The following is a 14,609-nucleotide window of genomic DNA, read 5'->3' as shown; positions in this document are numbered from 1 at the left end:
AATATAATTGTTTAGGAATTTTCAGTGCATTTCAGTGCATTCAGTGTATTGCTTACTTAGAATACTTCCCTAGAAGTGGAACTCCTGGTAAGATGATATACTGATTTTTAAGGATTTAGAAAAATATTCCCAAATTACTTTCCTAAAGGTTCAACCAGTATATATTACTGGCAGCTGTGTGTGAGAAGAGGCATCTTCATTTCAGCCTGACAGGCAAGTGTTAGGTGCAGAGCAGAGAATTGAATTGTTAAGAGTATTTAAGTACTGTAGTGAGAAAAATAATAGTAAAAGGAAATAGGAGAGAAGGTAGAAAAGGGTGAGACAGGTTCTAGGGAGCTCATATGAAAAGACATAATAAAGGGTCCATGCGAAACGTAACTGGTAGTAACTAGCAGAGATCAGAGGGTGGTACCCAGCCTTAAACAGAAAGAAACCTTTTCCTTTGTGCACTCAACTGAGTAACTATATATAGTAAATTGTCACTGCAGGGTGGTCTGGTCCCCAGGACCCTGTGGGACAGAATCCCTGAGGGACAGAGGGGGCGGTAGACTGACAGGAATGGAAGTGATTAGCAGGGATAGTCCTAGAAGAGTGATTATGGCTTCGATTCGAAACAGAGGGAAGGAGAGGCACTGGTAATCACAGAGATACTGGAATAATCTGGGCAACCAAGGGCCTGGCCTATCACTCTGTGGCAAAATTGAGCTTTACCTTTGACCTGTGCGGGGATCCACAGTGGATGTTGTTCAAAGGGGACCCCTGTAAAGTTGAAGCAGCAGGAAAAGGCCAGAACCTTGAGCTCAACAAAGAAGAATAAACCTTTGATCTCTTTCAGGAAGGACACTGTGACCTGCCCGATCTCATCACAGCTCCCATCCGGACAGTCTGTGTGTATCCTGAAGCATTACTAACACAATTCCAAGCTCTGAAAGACAATGACCACTGAGATCTACCTAGTCTCTTTCCTGTCCGAAAATTAGAATCCTGTACAAATAATAAGGTTTCCTTATTTTGGTAACTCTTTGACATCCTAATGGCTTCCATTGGGTGATTTAAAAGGAAAATCTATTCTTCTCAATTCAGGTAGCTACACAGATTCTGCCTCCATACATTTCCTCACATTTCAAATAACAAGAGTCCTAATGATGGCTTATGTTTGTGCGGCTCCTAATAAATTACAAAGTGTTTCTCACGTATGTCCTTATTCAGTTCCCACGACACCACAGAGGGGAAGGTATTAGCCCCATTTTCTGTGCACGTTGACCAAGGCTCTGGGAGTTCGCATGATGTACTTACAGTCATATAGCAAAGCCAGGACCCAGAACTTCCATATCCTCACAGCTACTCATAAGGGATTTCTCCCCCATCCTAAAGATGATCTAGATGAACGCTCTCCAATGAAACTTTCTGTGATGATGGAAATGTTTTCTACACTGTTCATTTCAGTAGCACCAGCCACCTGTGTCTACTGAGCACTTGAGATGTGGCTAATGCAATCGAGGAATTGAATTTTTAATTTAATAGAAATACATTTAAATTTAGATAGCCACCTGTGGCAAGTGGCTACCATATTGGACAACTCAGAATCTTCTAGACCAGGGATTGGCAAACTATAGTCCACAGGCCAAATTCATCCTGCCTTCTGTTTCTGTAAACAGCATTTTATTGGAACACAGCCGTACCCATTCCTTCATGTATTGTCTGTTACTGCTTTGGTGCTGCAATGACAGAATGAAATGGTTGCAAGACAGACCTAAACTTTGCATGCAGAGCTTAAAATATTTACTATCTTGCCCTTTACAGAAAAAAAATAAAAGTTGCCAACCCCTGTTCTAGACCATCACTTTTTTCTATGATGCTTTTTCTATGGGTGTTTGCTACAATTAATCAACTGAATACATTGAATAAGAGCTTGGATTTTGGAGAGTCAGGCTGAGTTCGTATCACAGCATCAACACTCAGCAGCTGGGCCTAATCTTAAGGTTCTAGGTCTTACATTCCCCATCTGTAGAATGGGGTTAAACACAGTGCAAAAGCTGGGCAATGGTATCTATCTATTTATAACAGTAGAAATGGGAGCTATTGTAAGGTTTCTTTGGCTTCAAATATTACAAATAATAATAATATGCTTATACACGTGCAGCACCTTCAGTTTATAAGCACTTTCACTAAGTTGTTTCTCTGATCCTCACATCCACCCTGTATAGTCAGTCAACCAAGGCAGATCTTATTGCCTCGATTTTTTTAGACGCAGAAACTGACACTCAGAGATGATCCATGATCTGCCCAAAGTTTTATTGCTAGAAAATGGTAGAAACAGGATTTCAACCTGCAAACCTCTGGCTACAAGTTTTGCAGTCATCCTACTATTAAACATAAATTTGATGTCCAATATGTTTTTTTTTAACATCTTTATTGGAGTATAATTGCTTTACAATGGTGTGTTAGTTTCTGCTTTACAACAAAGTGAATCAGTTATACATGTACATATGTTCCCATATCTCTTCCCTCTTGTGTCTCCCTCCCTCCCACCCTCCCTATCCCCCTCCCAATATGTTTTAATGGATTGGTTAGCAGCCTTCTTACCTCAAAATAAGCCATCTTTTGAAGCTAACTTTTGACTAGTTATGTAGTGTGGATCCTCGCTATTCAAAGTACGGTCTGTAGATCATCAGTATACACTGGGAGCTTTTGCTAAACATACAGAATCTCAGGTTCCACCCTAGACTCACTGAATCAGCCTCTGCATTTTCGCAAGATCCCAGGTGATTCCTAGTCATCTTAAAGTTTGGAAGTGGCTGCACTCTAGGCCTCGTCAGCTAGAATCTGTCTTCCCCTTCCTACATCCCATCTCTTCATTCCTATATGTTTACACTATGGGCCTCTAGGACTGTTGGGTACAACTGATGGATCCCTCCTCCTTCCAGCCGCACCTCATCAAAACCTTTAAAATTACAAATTGGGAGAAGCGTTAGTCAAAAGGAACAGATCAACCGTTTTAAAAAACAACCCAGGAAACCTCTAACTTCCATTTTGTGAGCATTTCCTCTAGGCCAGACCACCCAGATAACCTTCTTCAGTACCTGTTAGCTGGACGATTTGAGATGTCAGAAATTTTAAAGCATGGTTCCAAGAATCAAGGATTTGGTGTCACCCTGGCCCTGGCAGGGTTATAATGAGCAGGTACGGCTGTGAAATTGTATATACCTGGTGATATCCTTGCTCTTCCCAGTTTGGTGATTACAAATACCTCTAAGTTCAGTGGGGTAGACTAGAAACAGTCAAGTTTCCCTGGAAAATTCTGGTGATGCCAGGTCCTCCTTTCCCCAGCGCCAAAGGCAGATAGGAGGCCATTGACGAGGGTGCACACTTAGGCAGGTGAGTTTGCAGTTGGACTTGCCCTCTCTGACATTCTACTTGGAATGTGGCACTCGTGACCCTTCCACCCCCTCTCACAAGTTTCCAGGTATGCAGTGCTCTCCTGCTATTCTTTTACCTGCCTCTCCAGCCTGTCTCCCAGCTTCCTTGCTTCTCTTGCCAGCTTTCTGGAAACAAAATCCTTCCCCCGCCCCAAACCTCTGTCCATCATCTACTGGCCTCTGACAGGAGGTTCTGGGAGGCTCTTCCAACCTCGGCTTCTCCCATGCCTGCCCTTTCATCTCCTTGCCTGAACAAAGCATCCGAGACCTTCTACGAGGGAGGACAGGACTTCACCTACTCCTTCCCCACTCAGCAGGAATGAGGAAGCAGTTGATCACGTTGCAAACCAGGGCTGCTCCTACTTTACGGCTTGGTCACCTATTCGCCTTTGCCTATGGCCTTCACAGCCCACTTTCACTTCTTCCAGGACTTCAGTGCTAAGTGCACATTTCCCTCCGTACCTCGTCTTCTCCCCTCATTCTCCAGGAACTTAGCACCTATGCGAGGGGCCTAACATTCTGACTTTACAGATTCTCAGTCCCTCAACTCTTAAGGCTTTCCCCTTCACCTACCAAAATTATTCAGCAGCACGGAGATGAAATACAGAACGTTTTTTCATACGTATAAACATTAGAATTAGGTCAGTGTTGGAAACCTGGTTTTGCCATTTATTAGTTATTTGATTTGCGGCAAAATTTAATTCTTTGTCTGAAAAATGGGTTTGATAATACCTGCCTAATTGGTGTGTCGCGAAGATGAAGGTAATCGTGTGAGGAAGGAGTTTAGGGTCGAGCTGGACGATTGCTAGTGTTCCCACTAGAATGTGGGCTCCATGAAGACAGGGTGTTTGTGTGTTGTGTTGACTGCTGTACCCCCAGCACTAGAAGAGTGGCTGGCACATAACAGGTGCTCAGCAAAATTTTGTCAAAGGAATGGGATAAATGCACATATGGTGGCCATGATTTTTCTGGCAACAAATTAGGACCTGTCATCACTCTGAGCGTTTCCTCAGATAGAAGCTCAATCTGAGATGTCTCACCTCCCTCCTGGGCTTCCCTATGCTCTCTTCCTAGCTGGGAACCCAGACTCCCTCGCGTTGCCCCCCGGCCCCCAGTGCCTGCTGGGCTAAGCTTCAGCCTTGGGTACCTGTCCCATATCAGGACTAGGCTCCTAGCTTTTGTTGTCCCAGGTGACCTCATGTTTCTTTAGGAAAAATCACAAGATTCTGATGAGCGGTCCCACCACAATTTAATAACGACAACAACAATAATATCTAGCACTTATGCATGTTTACTAATGTACCAGGCACATATAAGTGTTACATATAGGACCTAATTTAATTCTTACCACCTTCCAAACAGGGGGGGCGGGTCTGGGATTCAAACTCAGACCTGCTCAATCTGGCTCCAGGGACCATGTCCTTAAGCGCCCCCGTACACGACTATTCTTCTCAGTGTTACTCAGCAAAACTTTATGCATCTCTTGTTGCTTCCCAAACACGTGGGCCCCAGCAGCTGTTTCCTGTCTCGCTCCATTCCTTTCCCACCGCCAGGCTCGCTCCCAAACGCTGCCATCCCTCTGCGCCAGCAGTGACCCGGCTTCCACATTACTGCGCAGATGGAGGCCACCTGATGTGAATCCTCTCTCCACCGCCAGAAAGCTCCGCGGTGTAGCGCTTCTCCATTCAGAACACACCATGTTTCCCTCATCCTCTTCCACGGCCCTTCGAAGCTCCGAGAAAGTTCTTTTCACTCTCCTTCCTCAGGCTCCCTGGAAGACCCTTGTTTGTTTGAGGGGGAGGGCGGGACCCTATTCCATCAGGATCAATTCCCTTGCAATTTCAAAAACTCTTTTGGAGCTCCACTTCAGGCATCCCACGAAGAAGCTCACGATTTCTTTAAGGAAACAGACATCTTCTTCCATCTTCTCACATCTTCAAGTTCTGCCTCTATCCTATCACTTTGCCTCCGTGTGCAAACCAGGTCCTATTTCCCCTCTTGTAGGAAAATATCCTTCATCCTGTATATTTGGGCTACCATCTTTTATGTCCCTTTCCTTTTAGCAAAAATTTCTCAACATTTCAGAGATGTTGCTCGTTACATGTTCTTATGCCAAATGCTTTCCGTATGGCTTCTTGTCTGCAAGGTTTTTGTTAGTTTGTCTGTTTGTTGCTTATTTGTCTACTTTTAGAGGCTTTAATAACCGAATTTTTTTGGTGGGGTGAAAATAGTACACTTTGTTTCTCACACTCATTTGACTCCACCAGAGCTGCTTCTGAGCTCAAAGCACTGTGTCTCAGGGACCACACTTTGGGAAACCCTTTTTTAAGGCCATAGATACTGTAAGTGAAGTTCAAGGCACACAGGAAGCTCTCCTGAACAGCAGCGACCACAGTCATAGGGCATCCCCACTGTGGCCTCTTGGAATTTCTTGACCTTGGCAGTTTTCTTGAACGACTTCTTCTTGTCCACTGTCTTAATCTCTAGGTGCTCAGAAATAGGCTTTCTCCCAGGCCTCAGCGAGGTCTAACCCCAGCATCTGTCCCACCCAGCGAGTTTTGGTCCCAGCTTGTCCTCACTGACTGTCACCAGGCCACCCCCAGCCCAGCGAGTCCTGAGAGGTGGCCTTAGTATCAAGAAGGATGTTGGATTCCTGTGAAAACCCTAAGCCCTGTATATGTTGGCAAAAGGCCTCACTGAGGGCCCAGAGATTTCAGGACTAAAAGCTAGAGAGGAGTGAATATGTGTTTATGTGTGTTCCCAAAGGAATAGGAACTTTTAATGAGCACCTTTCCTTGGAGGGTTCTGCAATATTTTCATTTGCTAACATTGTTGTGAAGCCAGTAGTTAGTTCATCAAATCTGCTTTGAATGTGCCTCTTTTAAAACTTTGCCAGGACAGAGAGATCCCTGCAAGCTACTTCATGTCTCTGAGCTTCCCTTTTTTCATCAACAAAATGGAGGAACATCGACCTTGAAGGCTTATTGTGAGTAGGAAGTGAAATGCTGTGTGTAAAGCACCTGGTCCAGTCCCTGGAGCACAGTGGGCTCTAAAAAAGAGAAGTGATGGCCTGAAGGAATAGAATACGTAAAGCCTCATGTGAAGGTCTTGATCACACAAGGAGAACATTGCTTGGGATAAGGAGGACATTACTCATTCTGCATCTGGGAAGCCCCTGGCTTCCAGCCCTTTAATAAAATGATAAAGTCACTGTTTTTAAGGATATTGAGTTGAAAGAGAGAAAAGGCATAAGGAGAGGGAGGAAAACTGTGTTTTGCCCTATGATGTTAAGGAAAGATCTTGGAAGCCCAAACTCTCCATTAGACCCTAAACAAGAGTGATGTCAGAGTTGGAACTATATAGAAATTGCTAGGGAGCTCGTAGAGAGAGAAAGATTAGGCAAAGTAGTGCCTGCACCTCCACAGATATTTAGGAATCAATATCTGTGTGAAGTTCCCTTACGTGGTGGTAACAGCATCCTCACCCCTCTTATCAAATATTCATCAGCTGCTTATTGAATCTAGGACAATGTGCTAAAGAAGGCAAGGGATAAAAGGATGCGCAAGACAGTCTTTACCTCAGTGTAGAAGAAGGTAAATAACAACAACAGTCAGTATATGTTGAATGGCAAATGTTGAGTGGCAAATATAGGATTGCTACAGGATCGTGGTGATAAGGGATTATTGGATGGATGCCTACATGGGGGTAGGACAGCTGTTCTGATACTTTTAAAGAATTTCACACAGTGAGCATGACTTGAATATTATTCAGACAAATGAAGAATAGGGAAGAAAATCTTCCAGGGAATGGGAACGGTCTTAAATGCCAACATAAAAGCTCAAACTTAAATAGGACTTGATGAGGAGATAGTTTTTCTGACAGATTTCATTGTATTTTATTCAATTATAATTCAATTGGTGTTTTAACCTATTAAATAGAAAAGAAGGCAATGGTAAAAGGCATTTATGTCAATATGCATTTATAGCCATATCTATAGTTTTACTTTACGTAGATAATTTGCAGGATGTTCACCCAAAGGTTAAAAGAGGCTATTTTGGAGTGGTGGACATTTTTGTGATTTTTCTGTACAGTACCGATTTCAGAAAAGAGAAAAGAAAGGAAGAAAGGCAGGAAGGCAGACAAGGCCACTGGCAATGGGGAATTAGTATTTCCATGGAAGGGCATGACATGAAACAGTCATGCTGTAGGAACACAACTGTTTCAGGCAAAATTTTAGAAAGGAGTGTATGGCTTCTAAGCAAGCTGGTAGAAGAGGAAACGGTGGTTTGGGGGCACTGGGGTGGGTTTTCCAAGACAAGCCTTGTGAAACTCATTTCACTTCCTTTTGCAGGACAGAGCTGCTATTAGTCTCTCCTGCACACAAAACTCTTCTCTCAAACATTTTTAAGAATGCAATTGATGTAAAATGAGAAAAAGGGGATCATTGTGGAAGCCCATATCGGTAAACCATGAGAAGACAATTTAATTTTTCTGCTAATGCAAAAAAGAAAAAAATAAAGGAGGTAGAATACAGATTTTCTCATATTCTTCCTCTGCCTGAAACATCAGCCACCCTACCTCCTCCAGGGTGAGATAACAAGAAAATATTACATTTCTGATGTCATATGCAGGTTTTGGCTTAACCTGTCCTCTGAGGGAATTTCTACAGAAATTAGAAAGAAATTTGGAAAGAAATGCTATGCAATGAAAGTGCTGCAGACGTGCTTGGCATTAACACACTTTTGACCGCAAAGACTTGAGCCCATGTATTGGCAGAAATCATCAGTCATTTAAAGCTGTGATTTCAGGACCTGGGTGCTGACGGCTGCTCAGAACTCTGGCTGAGGAGGCTGATTTCCAAGGCTCCATCCCCCTCAACCCCCAATCCCCCAACCCCCTACCACTGGTTGGCTAGTGAGTGGTGCTGATACTTTGAAAGCACGAAGGAGACTCTTGGAACTCAGAGAGTGTCTAATCTACTGTCATGACCGACTACATAATTTATGGGGCCCAGTGAAAGTGAAAATATGGGGCCCCTTATTAAAAATTATTAAGACTGTCAAGACAGCAACAGAAGAACACTAAATCAAGGGTGGGGCTCAGGTAGCTGCGCAGATCTCAAGCCTTTGAAGCTGGTTTGTAATCAAGCCCGCGCTGATTTTAGGTTTCACATGTTGTAATTTTACTTAGGAGGGGAAAGGTTAGGAGGGGAAGGGTTTCTTCTGCTAGAAAAAACAACAGTGACAACAAAAGACAGAAGGAAAACAGCTGACTTCAATCCTTTTATTTACTACTTTTTTTTTTTTTTTTTTCTCGGTACGCGGGGCTCTCACTGCGGTGGCCTCTCCCATTGCGGAGCACAGGCTCCGGACGCGCAGGCTCAGCGGCCATGGCTCACGGGCCCAGCCGCTCCGCGGCATGTGGGATCTCCCCGGACCGGGGCGCGAACCCGTGTCCCCCGCATCGGCAGGAGGACTCTCAACCACTGCGCCACCAGGGAAGCCCCGGAACCCAGGTTTTCACGGTAAGGTTGGTGAGATAATAAGCTTGGCAAAAGTATAAACTGTGTTAACTTTGGAAAAACAGTGTGGAACTATACACTGAAAGCTGTACGGCTGTATCGTATCTTTTGACTCAACAAAGGTGCATCTGGGAATAATCAGAGATCTGTGCAAAGATATCTCTATAAAGATGTTCATAGCTCTACTAGTTGTAATATTGATAAATATTCTGATATTCAGAAAATTTGCACCAATATAACCGTATGGGTAGTTAAAATATTGAAAATCTTTTGTGTGATTGATAAAGAGATGCTGCTTGCCTCCTTTCGCTCAAGTCCCCGTATACTGCCTGCCTCCTAGATCCTCCCCCAGATCCCTGCCATTCAAACACTAAACTAAGGTTCATGCCTGGCAGTCTGAAGCCTCCAGAACCCAGCTCTGGTCCGACTGGCTGGTCATTCTGATTGTTTGGCCCATGCCTGGGGCTGTTAAATGCTTTCTACGTATTTTGCATATAATCCCTGGAAATAATGTGGAAGTTCAACAATAGGAATTGGTTAAGAGAATTATAATACTGGAAGACCATGCAGCTATTAAAAACGGTGGTTTGGGGGATGCTGAAAATGGGGAAACCATGCATGTGCGGGGGCAAAGGGTATATGGGAAATCTCTGCACCTTCCACTCGATTTTTCTCTGAACCTAAAAACTAAAGTCTATTTAAAAAAATTATAATCTGCAGATACATGATGTCATTGCAAACTATTTAGAATATACTACCAAGTGGGGAAAAAGGCAGAATACAAAACAGTATACCCAATATAATCCCACTGGAAACATGTTTATTTGCACTGATTCACAGAGAAAGGCTAAAAGAAAACAAAAATGTCAACAATGATTATATGCGGAAGATGGGGTTATACTTGATTCTTGTGATTTGCTTTGCTGCTTATCTGCATTTTTAACACTTTTTGCAATGAGCCTGACAACTTTCAGAATTAGAAAAAATGTATCGTTTTAAAAGCAAACTGAAACTAAAGTTTCTTAACTAGGAAAAGGCAATCTTTCTTCTTGATTCACACGTTTGCCATACTTGCTCGAATACAGCTCCCTGGGGAGTGAGCCAAAGAGTAAAGCCAAGAAGGCTGACAGGAGTTCAGTGAAAACATCTGGGAGGAGTGAGGCTGGTGGAGGAGGGGCCGGGAGGCTGAGAAAGCAGCCAGTATCCAGGCTCCTTTCACTTTTCCTACCTCCTTTGGTTCAGACAGTTCGTTTTGACGAGACCACAGGCATTTTTGAAATTCTGCGATGTGGGGAGCTGCCAGGGGCAGCCTTGCGGTTCTTTCATGTCTGAGCATGTGTGACTGTTTTTCAGGGAATACATACAAGCGAATGTTCCATTCTCTAGCTAGGCTTTAATCCAAGGAATAGCTTTACAGAACTGTGCACACAGCCACTGAAATAACACTCATATTCCCCAGCATGGGATGGGGCGGCAGCTTTTATCTCAGCAGGCTCTAGTTAGAATCATCTTTTCATAATGATAAACCTTTAAACAATAGATGGCAGACCCAAACCACCCTAAAGAATCTGGACCACGTTTGAAAGGCTGTCATGGTACATACTTTCCCAGCCAGCCAGCCACTGGAGGAGGTACTCCAAGGCCAGTGATCCCCTATGGTATGAGGGATGCTCAACTCCAAAATCCCATCTGCTTAGAAACTTGGGGCCAATCGACAGGTACATCTCTCCTTGGACATTGAAATGAAAGTTTGAAATACAGAGACCCCAGGAAGTGTGGTCTGGGGGCTCTCATGCTCTGAGATTGCTGGCATCAAACAGAACTCCAGGACCACAGACTTCACAGAACATATTTTACCACCGTGGGCCTAGGAAGAAAGTTTCAGTTCCCAGAGTAGGTGGTCCCTTACATGATATAATATCAGAAATGTGCCTCCTTTATCCTCATTTCCTTTAGAATCCACCCTCCCACTCTGCAATCCTTTTATTAAAGTTTCATTAAATATAATGAAGGAACAGATTTTACAACATCATAAGTATCTCTGGAACAGGCGTCATATCAACTATGACCTGTTAAATTCGATTGAATTTATTGCAGCCAATTCTTGCGAGCTCACATATGTTCCCTGCAGAGAGTGGTAGATATTAGCCAACTTTAACAGTGGGGAGGGAAGGGATTCGATTAAGGACTTTGCGTCAGGAAAGCAGGCCCAGGAGGGTTCTAGAAAAGAAGACCAAGAATGAATGAAGGTACTTGAGGGAGAGGTGGCTGAGGAACCAAGAATATATACAGTCAGTCCTCATTATTCACAGATTCCATATTTGCAAACTGACCTACTCACGAAAATTTATGTATAAACTTCAAAGTCAAAACTCTAGGCACTTTTGCAGAGCAGTGGAAATGAGTCTCCTGACCACACGTTCCTAGTTGAGGCTGGGCAAGGTGATGCACCGCCTTCCTGATTCGGCTCTGATACTGTAAACGAGCATCCTTTGGGGAACCATGGTTTTCACATTTTGGTGTTTTTTTGTTGATTTCACCGTTTAAAACCGCCCCCAAGCAGAATGCTACAGTGCTGTCTGGTGTTCCTTTGTACGAGAAGGCTGTGATGTGCCCTACAGAAAAAAAAAAAAGTGCATTAGGTAAGCTTCATCCAGGCATGAGTTACAGTGCTGTTGGCCGGTAGTTCAATATTAATGAGTCTTGATAATATATTAAATATGCTGAGTTTAAACAGAAACACACATAAAAGGAGGTTATGGACTGATCGGTTGATGACAAACTTGTGACCAGAGGCTCGCAGAAGCCTAGCCCTGCATTCGCCCTCAGAGCAGCCGTTCACTCTTTGCTAATTCACAGTGTTCACGGCGACTTCCTAGAACGTAACTACCATAAATGACGAGAACTGACTGGGATCTGAAATTTTGGAAGGAAAAGAAATGGCAGGTGGTAAATAACTATCTGTAGTGATAAGATAAATGACATGTGTTTGTATCTTCCTATTATTTTCATGAGAAAAGAGGAATGAGCACCTCAGCTTGGCAGCTTCTAAAGTTTATCCAAGTCTAGAGTTCCTTGGACTACATCAATGTCTCATAAAGAGGTCCCTGTGGAGTTACTGTTAAAGCACTTCGTGCTCTTGGAACATGTGGGTCTGAACAAATTAAGCTTAGATATCTTGTGTTGCAAGTTATCAGTTTTGCAATTGTGGCTTCTGTTTCATTCTTCAGTATCCTAAACTAAGGTAGTGGTATGAGTAATTGAAATTGAAATAGGGCTTCCAGATAAAATCTCTTGTGCAGGATGTTCAGTTAAATTTGAATTTCAACAGGGCACGGCTTATACTAAAAAATTATTCATTGTTCACCTGAAATTAAAATTTAACTGATGTCCTATATTTTTGTTTGCTAAAGTGGAAACCCTAACCTATGAAGAATTAACATAGATAGATGAATATTCATCAAATGAATGATGTGGTTGACCAGATGTATCAACTGAGAGGCGTGATGAGTGGATGATGCCTTACAGGTGTCTGGCTTGAAAACTGGGTACATCTTTGTGGCTACAGAGAAACAAGGGGCAGTGGAGGAAAAGCTGATTGAGGAGGAAAGGCAAAGGGATGAATTACGTTTTGGACATGTTGAGATTTAAGGTCTTTCTGGGACAAATAAGTAGATGTAACCGGTAGGCAGCTGGAGACAACAGTTCTGGAGCTCAGGAGAGAGATTAGGATAGAATCATAGATTTGAGAATCATAAGCAGTTGGGTGGTAGGGAATCTCTAGTTGTGGATGAGATCACAGAATATAGGCCACGTAGAAAGAAAAAGCCTAGGACTAAGCCTGAAGGAATTCCAACGTTTGAATGGCCAGAGAGCTGAGAAGGAAACCAGGAGTGAGATATCACAGAAGCGGAGGAAAGCAGATTCAAGAAGGGGAGGAAGGGGTCTGCAGTAATGAATATTACAAAGAAGGAAATGCTAGAGACAACAAGGAGGTCGCTGGTGAACTTGATGAGAAACTCAGTGAGGAGTGTGAGAGAAGTACCTCGGAGGGGAGAAACAAAGCAGGCAGCATGGACGCTGGGCAAGCTGTGAAGACGAATACATGGAACTGAGGATGATTGCTTTGCTACCAAGAGTCAATAGCGTAGGTTTAAATGCCGAAGGGGAAGAGGTAGAAAAGAGGGAGATGTTGGAAACAAAAGAGGAGACAGACTGAGGTGACTAAGGTATTGGGAGACCAGATGCAGAGTCCAGGAGAAGGGCTCTTTGGACAAGAAGAGGAGCCCTCTTCTGTTCAGATGGGGAGGAGGATGGAGGGATGGCCCTGTGCGCGGTGAACAGGTGGGCTCGGTGGAAGGATGTGGAGTGTGGCAGGAGCCCTGTGCACGGACTTTCTGCCGAAGGAACTTTTCCCCTTGTGACCTGTTCATCCAGTTGTACTCATTGCCTTGGATAATGTAAAGTGTTGTTTTTATGAAAGCTAAGCTTTGGGGAAAAAAATCTTAAAACGGTGAGTTGCCCTTTTTTGTTTTCGTTTTTTTGTTTTTGTTAAAGTAGGTGTGGGTAAGGCAACTTTAAATGTTTGGAGTTAAAAAAAAAAAAAAACCTAAACAAAAAATCTAGTAGGATTTTCCACTCACATTGCTTCATCTAAAGAAATTCAAACTGGACAAAACAAATGATAAATCATTGGCATGGTTTCTGCAGAACTCCAGGTAATGGACCGCTCCCAGAATGCCTTGGTCCTAACTCAGAATTATTAACAAATGGAGGCACACTTTTTAGGTTAAAACAAAATGTTTGTTACACGTGTAGCATTTTTAAAGTGACTTTCTATTTTTTCTTAGTGTGTTTACAATAATTCTTTCTAGTTTTATTGATGTATGGTTGGCAAAAATTGTATATATTTAAGGTGTACAATGTGATGTTTTGATTTATGTATACATTGTGAAATGATTACCATAAACAAGTTAATTAACATCCATCCTCACATAGCTACCTTTTTTTTTTTTTTTTTTTTTTTTGCGGTATGCAGGCCTCTCACTGTTGTGAGAGGCCTCTCCCTTCGCGGAGCACAGGCTCCGGACGCGCAGGCCCAGCGGCCATGGCTCACGGGCCCAGCCGCACCGCGGCATGTGGGATCTTCCCACACCGGGGCACGAACCCGCGTCCCCTGCATTGGCAGGCGGACTCTCAACCACTGCGCCACCAGGGAAGCCCCAGCTACCATTTTTTTGAGCGTTATGAGAACACTTGAAATCTACTCGCTTAGCAGATCTCAAGTATACACTATGTTATTAACTATAGTCACCATGATGTACATTAGGTCTCTAGAATTTATTCATCTTGTAACTGAAGTTTGTACCCTTTGACCAACATCTCCCCTTTTCTCCCACTTCTCTGACCCTGGTCGTAACCATTCCACTCTCTGTTACTCTGAGTTCCACTTTGTAGATTCTCTGTATAAGTGAGATCATGCAGCATCTGCCTTTTTCTGTCTGACTTATTTTACTTAGCATAATATCCTCCAAGTTCATCCGTTGTCACAAATGTCAGGATTTTCTTCTTTTTTACAGCCGAATATTACATATCTCACATTTTCTCCATTTGTTCATTTTGTTGGACACTTAGATTTTTAATTTTTTTTTTTTTTTTTTTTGCCACAC

The 14,609-nt window shown here is 43.2% G+C and overlaps 1 protein-coding gene across 1 annotated transcript in view; it reads right to left on the bottom strand.

Moving 5' to 3' along the window:
• Positions 1-11,074: 11,074 nt before the first annotated feature.
• Positions 11,075-14,609, bottom strand: part of BMAL2 (basic helix-loop-helix ARNT like 2) — a 133,086-nt gene continuing 129,551 nt past the window's right edge. The window contains exon 18 of the mRNA XM_055085524.1: positions 11,075-11,555. The gene's annotated coding sequence lies outside the window, so the exon portion shown is untranslated. The remainder of the gene's footprint in view (positions 11,556-14,609) is intronic.

Source organism: Physeter macrocephalus, chromosome 6, assembly GCF_002837175.3.
Source record: "Physeter macrocephalus isolate SW-GA chromosome 6, ASM283717v5, whole genome shotgun sequence".
In the NCBI taxonomy this organism is placed as follows: domain Eukaryota; kingdom Metazoa; phylum Chordata; class Mammalia; order Artiodactyla; family Physeteridae; genus Physeter; species Physeter macrocephalus.
This window is presented reverse-complemented; position numbering and strand designations above follow the sequence as displayed.